General features: G+C 45.6%; 1 protein-coding gene and 1 pseudogene across 3 annotated transcripts in view; one reads left to right on the top strand and one right to left on the bottom strand.

Moving 5' to 3' along the window:
- RHOT1 (ras homolog family member T1) overlaps positions 1-15,451 on the bottom strand; it is a 671,689-nt gene that overhangs the window by 153,492 nt on the left and 502,746 nt on the right. The window lies entirely within an intron of this gene.
- LOC147702247 (ubiquitin-conjugating enzyme E2 C pseudogene) lies at positions 3,242-5,996 on the top strand (annotated as a pseudogene).

Raw genomic sequence — 15,451 nt, 5'->3', positions numbered from 1 at the left:
GTGAAAGAATTAGCACTAAATAGTACGTGTTTGAGTTGGTCCTGCCAGGATGTGAACTGATGACCTTTATAAACATAACTGAAAATGTCAGAAGCGAGCGTTTAAAACACAGTAAAATCTTGCTGTGAATGTGTGTGTGTGTTTTCCTGGTTGTGGTGTGCGAGGCTTCCTTTCAAGTTGGTATGGGGGAGCAGGGGAGCCAGTAAGTGGGAGGGAATAGCTCTCTGCATTGCTGGGTGGGCGGGGGAGCAGCAGCCTGTGGTGTGAGAGACAAATGTTGGGGTGAGGAGGAGGGAGGGGGGAGAGAGTGCGCTGCAGAGGAAATGGATAAAGGTGGGAGGGCGGGGGAGATAGCGAAAGGGTGAGAAAAAAGGCATGGGGCGGGGGAGAGCATTCCTTTGAAGTGTGAAGCTCTCTGCATTGCTGTGGCGGGTCTGATGCGATAACGGAGGCGGCTCGGGGAGCAAACGGCAAGCGCGTGCCCGGGCACATGCATTCGGCGTAATCCCCCTGGTTCAGCTTTCCTGTTTCCACCTCTATATGTCTCGACATCTGCAATACGCAAGCGCATTGGCAGAGGTCAAGACCTAAAAAGGGCATTTGGTGTTTCTGAATGGGTTGAATAGATGTGAAATGTGTCCGCTTGAAATGTGAAAACAGTTTACAGAGAATTCAGATTGGTTCTTTTGAGGAAGTTTTCGGCCATGTGGATGATAGGAGGCTGATGATGTAAAAAATGCTGGGGGTTTTAGGAAGGTGTTAAAGGCTTTAGGTTTTGCAGGCAGAGCAACATGAAACTTATCTATTTAAGATTGGTGCAGCAACAGAGGTGGATAGATTAGACTTTACTACGGAGGATATTAGGTATATATGTGAATGGAACTCTGCTCTATTTTGTGGTTTGTTTTCTTGTACGACATTTTCGAAGCTGTATGCCAGCAAAGGTGTACTGTGGATTGGGGGGCATTCATTTATAAAATAGGTGGCAAAAACGGGCAATTGTCATCTAATTGGAAGAGCTCTTCGATTACACTGTAGCCAAGATGCGGTCTCTAGGTGGGGACGTAGCGACATGCGCGGAGTTCAACTGCCGCCGTTATTTGCCAAAACTCTTCATGGGCAGAGATTGTTTTGGTGAGTTAATTATACATTTAGCGGAGAATGACAGTGCAGCTGTTGGGTCTGGCACTGTTTAAGATGACTGGATTTCCTGTGTTTAAAACAGCTGTGGGCTAACACGTTCATTATCTGGACAAAATATATGCCTAAAAGAGTGTGAAGAGAGGCTTTGAAGCACTGGACCATGGACAGAGCCAGAAAGAAGTTAAATGGAGAGATGAAAGTATTTTGTAGAGAGCAGTTTTGGGGTGTTGGCTCACACAAACATTGTTGTGGAGTTCGTAATGTATCTCTCAGACGGCATGCATTTCTCTTTTTAGGTTAAAAACATGATCATTTGGGCTTGATAGAAATGGTGTAAAGTATTTTAGGAGAGGGGTTATGGGATCGATAAGGGAAGGTTGTTTTTGTTTGTAGTGGGGCAGGAAAACACCTTGCTGGGGTTTCCTGCATACCAAGGGTGGGTTACCCACACTGCTGGACCCAAAGAGCTCAGTAGCAGGGAAAGACATGTGGGATTGGGGCACTTTCCTTTGAAGTCTAATGGGGGAAGGGGGGGGGGGGCGGGGGAGCGGATTCCTTTGAAGTCTGATGCTAAGGCTCAGACAAATGGTAGTGTAACGAGCGGCTTCCTTTGAAGTCTGATGCCGAGGCATGGTGTGGGATGTGGCTGGCGATGATGTGCACTCGCCTGCCTCACATGAACTGTACGCAGCTAGGTAGACTTTTCGAACTGCTTAGTATAATCTTGCCTATCAATCCCTGCGGGATAGAATAGGCGAGATCTAAAAAAGAATGAAAAAGAGGAAGGGAGAAACATAATTGAGCACAACCTGACTCTCAGGAGCAATACGCGTGTAGCTAATTCTATTTATATACTAAATTTAAAGGTGTGCATTTGACTCAGGAGGCATCTCCCTTTCAGATCAAGCCTTTGACACAGATTTCATACACCATTTTCCCTTTCCAAAAGGTCAACATCCCTCATGGTGTAGCATAGATTTAAATTACATCCTCTATAATTCTTGAATCATAGTGTGTCATCAGTAGTTAGCTCATAACATCAATTACATTATTAGCCCAACTTTGTTTTTGCTTGACACCAGGGTGAGTCCATACAATAACTAATACCAGTGACTTAAAAGATTAGGTTAAATGGTTGGCCCAAGGACTCTGAGATCTACCCCTGTGGGTGCAGATTCAACTATGCTACTTGCTGCCTTAGATTAGCAACAATATGAATAGCTAAAATAACACCAACATGAATAAGCTAAAATGCTTATCGCCAAAACAGCACCCTTATAACTGCCATAAAAGAAAAATATTACTAACCTGTAATGGATAGAAAGCTGCTAAAACTCTTGAGGGCACAATAGGTCCGCCTGAGAACTCAAAGGATCTCTGGTGGCCCAACACACATTTCAAACTGGGCACACATCAAGCTAGCAATTTGATATTCTGTTTCAAATTTTACCTTTAAGCAAAATTGCTTCACGTATTATTAGGTACTCTGAGGAGGTTCTGCCGCAGGTGGCAGATTGAGCAGAATTGAAAATGTACCTGCGTTACAGAAAGCATTTGTGTCCATCAGAGCAAGGCATCTAGCTCCTTGACTCTACCCACTTAATCTCCTACTATCAACGAACAAAGACTCTGTGCAAAAGGCAGCAAACGCAAGCTATTCTCAGGTTACAATCAGCTGGCAGCATTTGCTAAAGATTCTGTTAAATAAGACTGATGAAGGCTAAACTCAGCAATATATTCTCTCTTGTCCAAGAAGGAAATACTTAATAAATAGGAAGGAAATGTTAATTACCCTGTAAGCATCTTTTCGTGATGTGTAGTGCTGTAAATACATAGGATTTGTATACTCCTGTCATCTAATATTGGGCCGATACAAGATGTTTTTCTTCCAAGAAGCTTTGCATTACAAGATAGTGTGTGACTGCTCTTTTAGTCCACAATGTGGATGGACATAGACTGCATCCTAAGATTGTTTTTGGCTCAGAGGGTGAAAGGAAAAAGTGTAGTGTAGAGGATAGTAGTTATAGGCTCTGGACACACGGATACACAATAGAGATCACACAAATGTGCTCTGCTCTGAAGGAGCTCCAATCTAATCATGACTTCGCAGAACATTGACCGCGCTGCAGATATCCAACTCTGCCAATGCCCACAAGGGAATCGGGCCTGGGTCCAGCCCCTTGAATAGGGGCTCTGTTGGCAAAAGGTTACACCAGGAGCTGATGACTAATGATGTCTGGTGCCAAGGGGGTTTCAGCATTTCCAGAATCTGACAACCTCTTCAAGTGGTATGGCACAACACAATTGATGGCCCTATAGGGACAGTTTATGAAGGCCTGAGGTACAAGCCTTCCTTGGAGTTTCCGAGTCGATACCCTTACAAAGGCCTCACTGTCAAATTCATCACCCCTATGTTGACACCCAGGGTATCATCTGCTAAGACATCCTGAAAGGCAAGTGGTCGGCACTGTATGATGTCCAGACAATCCTGCTATCTCTCCAAAGCCTGCTTTGTGAACCCAATAATGAGAGTTCGCCGAACTCACAGGCAGCAGGGCTCTGGCAGAAGCAACCAGCTTACAAAAAGCACCTGCAAAAACAGAATGCAAATCAGTGAAAGATCTGGGATTCCTGGCTTGAGTGATGCTGGCCCTGCTTGCACTGAATCTGCCCTCTCCTTTGTAATATCCTTCTGTTTTGTCTGCAGTAACATATTCTTTATTTAAGTGGGGGAAATGAGTTTCAATGTATATGGGCATTGTTAGCTGATGATAAATGTTTATTCTGTAAAAAAAAAACATGCTATCACTGCCTGAGCCCAAGGAGGAGGGTGGATAGATGTAATATACTGCACTACATGCTTCAAACAGATGCTTACAGGGTAAGCAACATTTTGCGTTCGAAGCATGTGCGGCAGTACATACACATGCTTTGCACTGACTGTAAAGCAGTTTCCTCCTTGCGGTGGCTAACAGGCATACGATGCAGATGTTTGAAGCAAAGTTCTGAAGACGATCTGGCCAACTATACCTTGCTGACAACCTAGTTTGTCCACACAATAATGTTTTGTGAAAGTATGTGGTGTTGACTAAGTAGCAGCTTTAAAATTATCTGCTAATGGGATGTTAACCAAGAAAGCTGTAGTGTTACCCAAGAAAGCCATTGTGTCTCGCTTTTTTCCATGTGGAGTGTGCACTAGGAATAATGGGAAGTACCCATTTATCTTTAGCACAGCAAGTCTGGATGCACTGAACAATCCACCGTAGGTCCCTGCTGTAGCGGGACTGCCAAGGACTCCAATCCAGTTTTGTTGCCGCGCTTCAGCCTGGCATGCCTGGTGCGGATTCGCCTCCTCTACTGTAGAGGAGAACGCGGCGCGTTGCTTGTTATGGGTCAGAGGTGTCTCTGCGGGACTACAGGAGCCTCTGTCTGTTTTTTTTTCCTGAGGGCGCCAATTACATTGGCATGTGCGGCAGTTCACAGAAGTGTGCTTCGCAATTACGGAGGCATGGCACGAATACCGGTTAAAGAGACCACTGCGGACTCCGTTCAGGGGTTTTCTAGGCGCAGGGGGAGGGGCCCAGATCTCAGGAGAGCCTACACCCATACCACTATAAATATGCCTGATCTCATCTGTTGTCAGATTGCCAGCAGGGTCGAGCATGGTTAGTGCCTGGTGGTGACTACCTGGGAATACCAGCTGCTGTAGGCTACTCTTTATCAGGCGCGGAGCGTCCATTGAGGCGTAGCCCCACTAAGCCCCATGGACCCACCGCGTCGTCACTAAAAGCCAAACACAAATATTTAAAAAAATCGCGCTACCTGCATACCGAGAAACCGGGAGACACCCGACTTTCCCGGAGTGCGCGGGGGGTTTTGGGGGGAGGATGGGCCTGCTGCAGCTGCGCAAGTGTATTTCTGGGCACAAACATGCCCGCGCATGCGCAGATCGTTTTCCTGTGAATTCCCCCTTATAGAGAGGACCAGGAGGCGGGCCGCAGCCCCCGGGGTTGCACAGGGCGACTGGGCGAGGAGTCATGGTGCCCCCCCAAGCCAATCCTGGCGCTGCATACAGCATCAGGATTGGCTGGTCAATACATAGCCCGGGTACATAGCCCCCTTTTTATGTGTTTTTCTGGATCATTTACACTCGTTTTGCAGCCCTTCTGAGACTCGTTTTGCTGTCCTTCTGAGACTCGTTTTGCTACCCTTCTGCCGTCATTTACACTCGTTTTGGTGCCCTTCTGAGACTCGTTTTGCTGCCCTTCTGCCCGCATTTAGACTCGTGATGTATCTTCTTTTGTTTCAAATACTGTGGCTCTGTGCCGCATTACATATACTGTGCCTCACAATAAATATGATGGTAAAATTCCTCATTACAAATATGACGCTTTGTACCTCATTAAAATGTCACATCCCTGTGCCTCATTACAAACACTACAGTTCTTTAGCTTATTACAAATTACATAATGCAATACTTTATTTGTACTCCATTTTGACTCAGTGGCTCATTACAAACGTCAACAAATGTTGTGACCGCAGTAGCAATCGGCAGTTAGGCAGCAATATGCAAATTAGCTTACGCCTCACCACTGTCAAATGTCGGGTTCTGTGCTTGGGGTGTAACTTAGCTTTATATTGTTCTAATAAAAGTCTGTCTGCAGCTCTGTTGTTGAAGCCAATTCTTAGTTGGGTATCTGCTCATGTGAGCAAGGACTTTGACAGGGAGGTCTGGAAAGGAGGTAATGACCAGTTACTTTCTGGTAATATTCATTACTCCAAGTTGTTGACCTCTCCATCACAGTCCTGGTTCCCATCCCTCCCTCCCTGTTTCGGCTTCTTGTGTTTTGTAGTGCAGGATGTTGGAAGGTAAGGTCAGGGGTTATGGGCCACAGGATGTGGGCGTGTCCTGGAGAGTAGGGATGATAGCCGGGGAGTTTCAGCTTGGGATGTCTGCAGGGAGGAGCAATCCCTCATGTGTGTAAGGACTGTGACGGGGAGGCCTAAGACTCGGAGTAATGACTATTATCAGTAAGTAACCGGTCATGAGTATCAAGCCTACATGCCTCACATAAAATGAGCAAACACTCCTATTGGAGGTGTAAGCATCCAGATTCTAGGACTTCAGGTACCAGATGGCAAGGATCAACCACTGTCATATGGATACTTCATTACATATATTGCGTTAAGTTAGCATGAGTGTATTACATGTTTAAACAGCCGGTTTGCCTTCGGCTTCAGTTTTGCACACGACACATACTTGTTGTTGTAGCTTTCACCCTAGAAGCGGTGAGGTGGTTTATTTGAGAATAATATGTTATTTCTATGCTATCAGCTTTGCCTGGTACACTTGGTACAACTGTCTGCACACTGAGAGCTGCACACTCTAAGATTAACCTAACACAAGGTTGCTGGGAGGCCTGATCCTCGCACCACATTAGACATAACACAAATAATGTTGATGCCAACATTTTGGGCTCTACGCGGGTTTAAGATAGAGTTACACGGAATGAACGAGGACACTTGGTGCTGCGCATGAAGAGAGCTGGTAGCTGTTGATGTGAACTGCTCCTACTGACATTGAGAGGTATGGGGCCGCCCTGCTAAAGCCCGAATGAGACCTTCATATATATAAAATAATATGCTAGATAGGGTGCGCGAAATATAGGTGCTATCGATTTCTATAGTTTTTGCATTATAACATGCTAGCACCTTTTGCTTACTATGGATTAGTGACTATGCTGCTGACTGATTATTATAATCTGCATTTTGGTATTATACAAGATACTGCGTTTGAGAACTTTGCATTGAATAATAAATATTTCAAACTTGCACTTGTGTTCTTTGACTCTCAGTTTTGGTTTGAAATGATTATATAACAAAAGAGTGTTCATGTGTTCCACGATTCCTGAGGTATTCTAAAGATCATGTTCTGGTTTGTCTAAGACATGGATCATTCCATAATGATCCATGAGACACTGTAGCTAGCTAGGTAAGGGGATTTCTGACACTGAGATGAGTTTTGGATCATCCTAACTTACTGAGGTTCTAGATCTCTATGCACAGTTCTGTGGGAGAACGGAAACCCTGCTACATGGCGCCCAACGTTTTGGTTGGCCTTAAAACATGACACTCGAGTAGTATATCATTCATACCTTGACACCTTCATTCCCGTTTCCGGTAAACGGTGGTGTCGGAAAACCTACCTGTTTTTGAAATAGGTCTTTTCAAGCTTGAATTCTACTTTAAACGGTTTCTTTGATTTACTACCCAGTTGTGCTACAAAGTGTTCTTTGTCTTTTTTCACTTCCTGTGCTACCATGGCCGTGGACATAGCGCAGCATAGCCGCGTCGCGGTTCGCGACCACTTGAGGGCATATAATGTCCCTGCGGAAGGTTTGGCTGTGGTTCTAGTGGTGAGTGCGGAACATGCGTACCCGTACGAATTGTTTTATTCCTGGGTGACGTTTCCGGAAGTGAACGCTAATTCGGGCGTCTACCACTCATACACTGCCTCGGCTGTTCCGGCGGCTTATGCTCCGTACAGAGCACTGGAAGTACCTATAGATGTTTGGCAGCACGGAGTTTGGTTTGGTGGCGCCCTACCCCATTCTTTAACGGCTCCGAGGTTAGGTCCGTTGTCCATTGCGGGCACGGCCTGGCCCGCCTTGGGTGGATTTACTCCACATCCTAATCGCGCCACTTGTAATGTGGGTGATCTGCGGCGACTGCATGATGTCGCGGTTGACGTGATTAGAGCGCTTGTTCATTACATTGGTCGTAATATACATGGCGCAGCCCCCGCAGGTGCGCAGCTTCGAGCGGAACAGGCTGGTTTGAAAATCAGTCCTGTCTTGGTGAATTCCGTAATGGGCAGAAAGCCAGAAAATAAGGATGATTTTCCTTACTGGCTTGCCGAGAAATTCGACCAGCTGGAGGCTTAGTTTCCTAATACGACTCCGGGTGAGAAACACCGGATTCTTACGCTTAGTTTACCGAAGGATTTAGCCCCTGAACTTGCTGACTGTGAAACATGGGGTAAGACTTTTGCAGCGGTTTACTCGAGGTGCTTTGGCACCCCGTCAGTGTCGAACCTGTCTGCGGTCCTAAAACGTGTTCAGGATGATCACGGACCGGAGTCGGCGGTTGAGTTGGGTATGCGCCTGAGCGGTTCATTTGAGACGGTTTGCGGTATTATCCTTGCTAATGTAAAAGGGGATGCAGTGAACTTTCAGGTGGCCAATGGTCTGGCGTTAGTTCCCGATGCCGAGAAACCCCGTCAGCTGGCAAGAATTATTGTGGCGGCTTATAAAACGGTTGGCCGCAATTCTAAGGGTGTAAAGGTTTTTCTTGAAAAAGAAAAGAAGCAGCCCCAGGGACAGTCTTCGGAGACGGGTGGACAACCCAAGTCCAAAAAACAAAATTGGCCTAAAAAACAGAATCAGGGTAAGCAACAACAACAACAGACACAGGTTTCTAGTCCGGCGCCTTCACAACCTGCGCAGTCGGATCGAGTTTATGAATTGCGCGATCGCGCTACGATTAAATCGCCTGACAGATATCAGGCATCTGACCAACGCTCTCCTCGTTCCTTTCAGGACTCATCGGCTCCGTCAACCGGTGGTGGAGGGGGCGGCAGGGGCAGGGGTGGCCAGCAAGGACGTGGCCAGCCCCGCACGCGAAGTGAAGGGGATCAGCGGGACGACTCTACGCCAAAGGAACCGCAGTTTGCCAAGAAGAAAGTCGCTGCCTTAACGGCGCATCGATATGCCCCAGATAGTGAGAACGCGGCTTCGGAATCTGACGTGGGCTCTGACCTTGCTGGACAGCGCGGCGGAGATTACCATAGTGAGAGAGGCCCTCCGTCCACTGTTGAAGGTGACAGTGACTGAGACTTTTATTGTGATTGAAACAGCTGATACACATGTTGCTCCCCCTGAAAGACTTTTTGAAATTGTCCTGTTGATTGAAGGTGACATGCAGCGAACTGTAAAAGGGGTATTTTGGGAGAATCTTTCGGATACGTATGACATTTTGCTTTCGGAGGCTGACTGGCCCCCACCTTTTGTTCTCGCAGCTCCGCGAGGGGAGGAGGTAATCCTCCCCAGTTTCGCGCACACTGTATCGAGAGTGGAAGCGCTGCATTTTGCAGAAGAGTGGGCTCTGGCGCTTGCGCCGGCTGTGTATCGAAATCAGTGTGGCTGGGATAAATTGTCCCCGAGCCATGAGATTCCTTTACGGTCACAGCCGCAGCCATAACCCCAGTATCCCATACGGCGTGAAGCTAAAGCTTCGGTCGCGGCTATCCTTGAACAATTGGAATATCAAGGTGTAATTGAAACGTGTGTGTCACCAATAAATAATCCCCTTTTTACTGTTAACAAGCCGGACGGCTCATATCGTCTGGTTTTGGATTACCGGCATTTGAACTCGCATTGCCGTAACTGTGCAGTACAGAATACTCACGGCTCTGCCCTAGTGAATAGTCTTGAGCTTAAACGGTTCAAAACCACGCTTGACATTTCCAATGGTTTTTATGCACATAGATTAGATGGTCTAAGTTCCCAATGGACCAGTTTACGTGCGGCGGCGTACAAAAAAAGTTTAATCGACTCCCGATGGGATATAAAAATAGTCCTGGAGTGTTTTCCGCCCGCATAGTCTCTCTTTTAGAGAGTTTCGATCCAGTTGCATGTTCGTATGTGGATGACATTTATCTCACAGACGACGAACTTTGGGTGCATCTGTGTCGAGTAAACAGCATAATTTGTAACTTTGCAGACATGGGTTACAAGTTTAACTTTGCAAAATCACACATTGCGGAGTATACAGTGTTGTTTCTAGGTTATGAACTTAACCATGAAGGAAAGGGATTGGCTCCTCAGTTCCTGGAGAAGTGCGCGCAGTTGCGCTCTCCGACAACGCTGAAAAAATGACAGTCTTTACTGGGTTTTTTAAATTTCGGGAGGACATACATTCCGGAATATGCCCAGCGTATCAAGCCTTTATATGCCTTGGTACAACCATCTTTTTCCAAATCATGCTGGCTGCCTGAGCATTCAGCCATTCTGCAGTCCTTGCAGGCTGATATGCTAGCTTCTGACTACTTACAGACTCGTGATAACCAGACCAACCTGGTGATAAGAATTATCCCTGGGACGGTGGGTTTCACGTACCTGACTTTTAATGAAGGGGATACTGTACCTATTGCTTACAAGTCACACTTGTACACTTCGGCTGAACTGCGTTTTTCCACTGTGGAGAAAGTTTTAACGGCTGTGCAGATGGCAATTCTTAAGGAACGTGCCCTGTCGCAGGGAAAGCGCATGTTGGTTGTCACCCCGTGTCCAGCCTTGGAGGCGGTCACGAAAGCCAGTGTACCGAATTCTAAAGCTTTGCACCCTCGGTGGATTCAGTGGGCTACATCCTTGACATCTCAGGATGTCACGTTTATTTTTGACGCCGCTTTACGGTCGCAGGAGTATTTACAGTATGAATTTGTTCATCCTGCTCCTTTAGCAATGCGGCTGTTGGAGGATTTCCATTGTATCATTTACACGGATGGTTCGGCGCAGGTTGCGCATGGCTCTAAACACACCTACGTTTCCGCTTGCGCCATTGTGGTCGGTGCCATGGTGAACGATGAGTTCAAGTCCAGTGTTGTGCACACGCAAACGCTAGGGGACTGCACCGCACAATTAGCAGAGCTTCGTGCTCTTATGCTCGCATTGGAGTACGCTGATCCTTCTGTGACGACTTTAATCGTAAGTGATTCTTACTACTGTGTCCAGTCTTACAATGAGAACTTGTTCTTTTGGATTCAGAATGATTTTCGTGATTCCAAGGGTAGCACAATAAAACATAAAATGATCTGGGTCCGAGTGGCGGAACTTAAAGAGAAACTGCTGCTCGTGTTTGTGATTCATACTCTCGGCCACCAGCGCGTGGGGGTCCACGCTGTTGGCAACTCGCTTGCTGATGAAGCAGCGAAGTCAGCGGTATCAAAATACTTCGTTGCAGCGGTCACGAGGTCCAAAAGCAAAATAGATGATGACATCTTGGCGGCTGTTGCTGCCACGGAGAAGGGAGGTAAATATCCTGCGGGGTTCCCTTCGAAGTACACATACCACTTAAGTCCCGATAAGGTTCCTTATGTGAAAATTCCTGAAGTTGGAGAGCGTCTAGTTCCCAACTCGGATCGCAGAGCTTCTCTGATTACAGCGGCTCATGAAGGTGTGGCGTCTGCGCATGCGGGCGTCTCAGCCACTGTATCTCAGCTACAACAGAGGTTCTGGTGGCGGGGACTGTACAAACAGACGCGCGATTATGTCCTTATGTGTGACATTTGTCAGCAGATCAAGCCTTCTACTGCTGCGCGTCCGCCTCAGACACAGTTGTACATCTCTAATAAACCACTTGGATGTGTTTATTTGGATCACTGCGGTCCTTTTTCTTCTGATACTGCGTATAAATACATCTTAGTAGCAGTTGACTCATGCACACGCTTTGTATGGATATGGCCGCATCGAAGCGCTGATTCGCGAACTGTCATTAAGGATTTGCGTGTCTTTGTGGGAATCTTTGCTTGTGGTACTTTCCATTCGGACCAGGGTCCGGCTTTCGCCTCTAAGGCGTATAAGGATGCTATGGTTTCGTTGGGAGTACAGGTGAAGTTTTCAAGCCCCTACAGGCCTGAGGGCAATTCTGTAGTAGAAAGAATGAACCGCAACTTAAAGCAATCTTTGACAGCCCGCGTTATAGGCACTGGTAGAAACTGGCTGACCCACCTCTATGGCGTGCAGCGTGCGCTTAATAATCTCCCTAGAAGGTCTCTGGGTGGGCGGACCCCATACGAAATGCTCTTTGGTATCAAGATGTACGTACCTGACCTTGATGGTGCAGACTGCCAGGCCCAGGCCGCGGCCTTTGACGTAGATGAACATTGCAATGTTTTACAGGATCTACAAAAGACCAGAGACAGTCTTGCAAAGGAACACTTGCCCTCCACGTCGGATGATGCGTTGCAGATCCCGGTAGTTGGCTGGCTACCCCAAGTTGGAGAACTGGTTCGAGAGAAGATCGATAACAAGAAAGAGTTTGGTCCCTCATATCGAGCACCAGTCCGAGTACTTGGAGTGAAGGGCACAAGAACAGTCATTTTACCACCACTTCCAGGTCGTAAAGAAAACAGATTTATTTCTATTGACAATGTCAAGACACACAGGGTGGCCGATTCTTCATAGCATGACACCGGCTGTATCCTGTCCTTCCATGGTGAGGCACTCTGTGCTGGCTATTACATCTGGTGCAGATCAGGAGGTGTCCCTCGAGATGCCTGCCATGACTAGTCCTTTATTAAATACTATTCCTGTTACTAACATTGATGAGGTGACCTATGCAGATCCTGCTGATTTATCCATGTCCGATTTACAAGCTCGTTTGGCTAACCAATCCAGATTCTCTTTTGACTCTGATTCGGAACTTTCAAAGAAACCATCGACTATTGCAAAATATGCCACGTTGTTTAAAAAACATTTTTTAATTCCACCTTGGACATACATTTGGCTGATACTATTTGTATTTCATCTTTTTATGTCGATTGGTTTTGTGTTTTACTTTTTCCGACTGATCGATGGCCATTATGTGAAAGAAAGAACAGGAATTCGGTACCTTAATGGAACATTGGCCCCTCTATCCTCCTCACATTCAGTACACAGACTAAAGAGAGACTTACATTCAGTACAGATTACTGCTTGGCCAGTCCTTGATGGGATTGTGTGGGATGCGGTTAGGTTTCAGATACATGGCCCCACAGAAGTTATTAATGTTCCTAATGTGCTTAGAGTAAACATGGGAGATGTGATTAAGCAAAATGTTCGTTCTGATGATTGGGATCTTCAGGCTGTAGAAGCATTGTTCTCTGATTTGAAATATTATGCGGCCTTTGATGCTGAGGATTTGTACTTAGATTCTGTCAATTATGGTGATTTGTTTTGTTATCAACATTATGGGAATCATTTCTTACACAAGACAAGTTCCAGGAGGGTTCCTGTGAATTACACTCAGTGGGAACATTGCCCTACTCCCTTACAGGGGAGCTCAAGTACATTTCTGGGAAAATACTCTTATTTTACAGATTTTAATCAATCAAATCCTGAATCGTTTTATTTTAAAGTGAACCAGAAATTCATGCCCAAAGTTAGACTTACAGATACAAAATTGCTGTATTCAAAGTCCTTTTTAGGTTATCTGTGGATGGCTATGAGTTATGGAAGGATGCTATTGACCTTAAATCGGTTTGGGGTACCAAAGATTGGCAGGTACAAGGCACTGAGGCTTTGCATCGTGCATGTCTCATCCCGAATCACATGTTGTTTTTAAATTCTACTGTTTCTCAAACAACGTGTTTTGGATTGGCTACATCTAAAAAATTAAATACCCCTACTATCCCTGACTTAAAAGAATATTCAGGTTGGAGTAATTTCACTACAATATCCATCAATGGGATACAAGCACTTTTGCAGAATTCCTCCTTTAATATTTCCCGTTTTGATCCGGAGGGATGGCTTTTGTGGCAAAGAAGCACTGATGCTTGCCAACGTAGGTTTTTGGGTTTATCTGAAGGTTTTACGCACATCAGGCCAGATCCCAGGTTTGACACAGATCACACTGTCACCACTTATTCAGTAGGTAAATTGTGTCAGAACTGGTTACAACATTCCACTTTGGCTGCTGTTAAACTGCATATGTCCCAGTTGAATGAGAATATAGAGCTAAATGATTTTATAAAAGGCCCGACTAGGGGTAGATCTAAACGCTTTATTTATGCTGTATACAATGAGATTTGGAAATTTTCACAGGTTGAGGCAGCTAAACGCCTGAGAGCGATTGATCAAGCAAATTTAGAAAAAGTGCTAGCTGTAGTAGATAACAGTATTAACATGCTTTCTTCCAGGATTTACACATTGGATAATATTGTTTCTTCTGTTGTTGATATTGTACATGATGAAGTGTCCACGTTATACCATGGTCAAAATCAATTGCGTTCTGTAATGCAGTTTGCTTGGACTCTACAGACAATTAAGGCAGGTCGAGTTCCCTGGAACTCGTTAAACGTTTCATCCCTTTTCGCCCCTTTTAATCTTACTGAAAAACAGCGCATGCTTTCAATGCGTGATGCATCATTTTCTATGTTACATATTGAGAAGCTTGAATCCTTGCCTTTCTCTGTTGCTGAAACCACTACTGCCACGTGGCTGATTCATAGTTTAATTACATTACCATTTCCTTTATATAAATTTACTAACTGTATGCGGTATATTGCTATAGGACGATATGAACCACTAGGCAATGCTTTCTTACACGAGGCATGGTCATTACCATACACATACAGATGTCTGAAGGATGGAAAAGAAGTGAATCTTAATGGTGAGGATTGCACACAGTCACCTGACCAGTCATTAATATGCAGACACATTCAGTTACACGGTTCTTGTAATCAGGACCGCCCAAATTTAGCATGTGTTTTAAAAGGCACACCAGTTCCAGCAGTGGTTCCCACGTTCACATTATTAGCTAATGGTAGTTATTTACTTTTAAACAACGAGTTATGTTGTGGTTTATTAATTGGTGTGGCTTATGTGGTAACTGTATCAGAGCGTGTGGTGTGCTGCAAGAATGTTCTATACCCACCCACGCATGGGTCTTCAGATGTCTCCATCTGGCCACGAATTCCAACCTTGGAAGCAAAATTCAATGGTTTAAGAATAAGGGCCCTTTTGTCTCAAAAACAAGTGACCCTGAGTTCGGCCCGGGAAACTTATGTCCTTCACATAGCTAACACCCGCACAGAGGTGCAGGCGCTTTTAAATACTGATTTGCCGTTTCATTTCTGTGAACTGGTGCACCAGATTTTTAATGCTTCTTCAACGACTGGGCTTGCACATTTTTTTAAGTTAGTAAGCAGTGGCCTCGTGACTACGTTTGAAAAAGTTTTTGGTATCATTCCCACGTTTTTCCACACTATTTTTTCGAGTCTGTTTGGTGGACTACCTGTGTTGCTGGCTATAGCAGCAGGCATTCTGTTGGTGTTTTTCTTCATAAAACATGGATGCCCATCCTGCGCAAAACGCCGTTCAACGCCTCCTGACACTGTGCCGTAATCGGATGCTCAATTACTATGGAACATTGCCGCTTGCAGCATTAAGCACGGCCTATAGATTGTCATTTCGGTTCACCGACTTCACGTGTGTCCAACCTGTGTTTCACTGCCTGAGCTGCGAGTTCGATTGGGCCATTGATTTGTGCC

Source organism: Lissotriton vulgaris, chromosome 7 (assembly GCF_964263255.1).
Source record: "Lissotriton vulgaris chromosome 7, aLisVul1.2, whole genome shotgun sequence".
In the NCBI taxonomy this organism is placed as follows: Eukaryota; Metazoa; Chordata; class Amphibia; order Caudata; family Salamandridae; genus Lissotriton; species Lissotriton vulgaris.
This window is presented reverse-complemented; position numbering and strand designations above follow the sequence as displayed.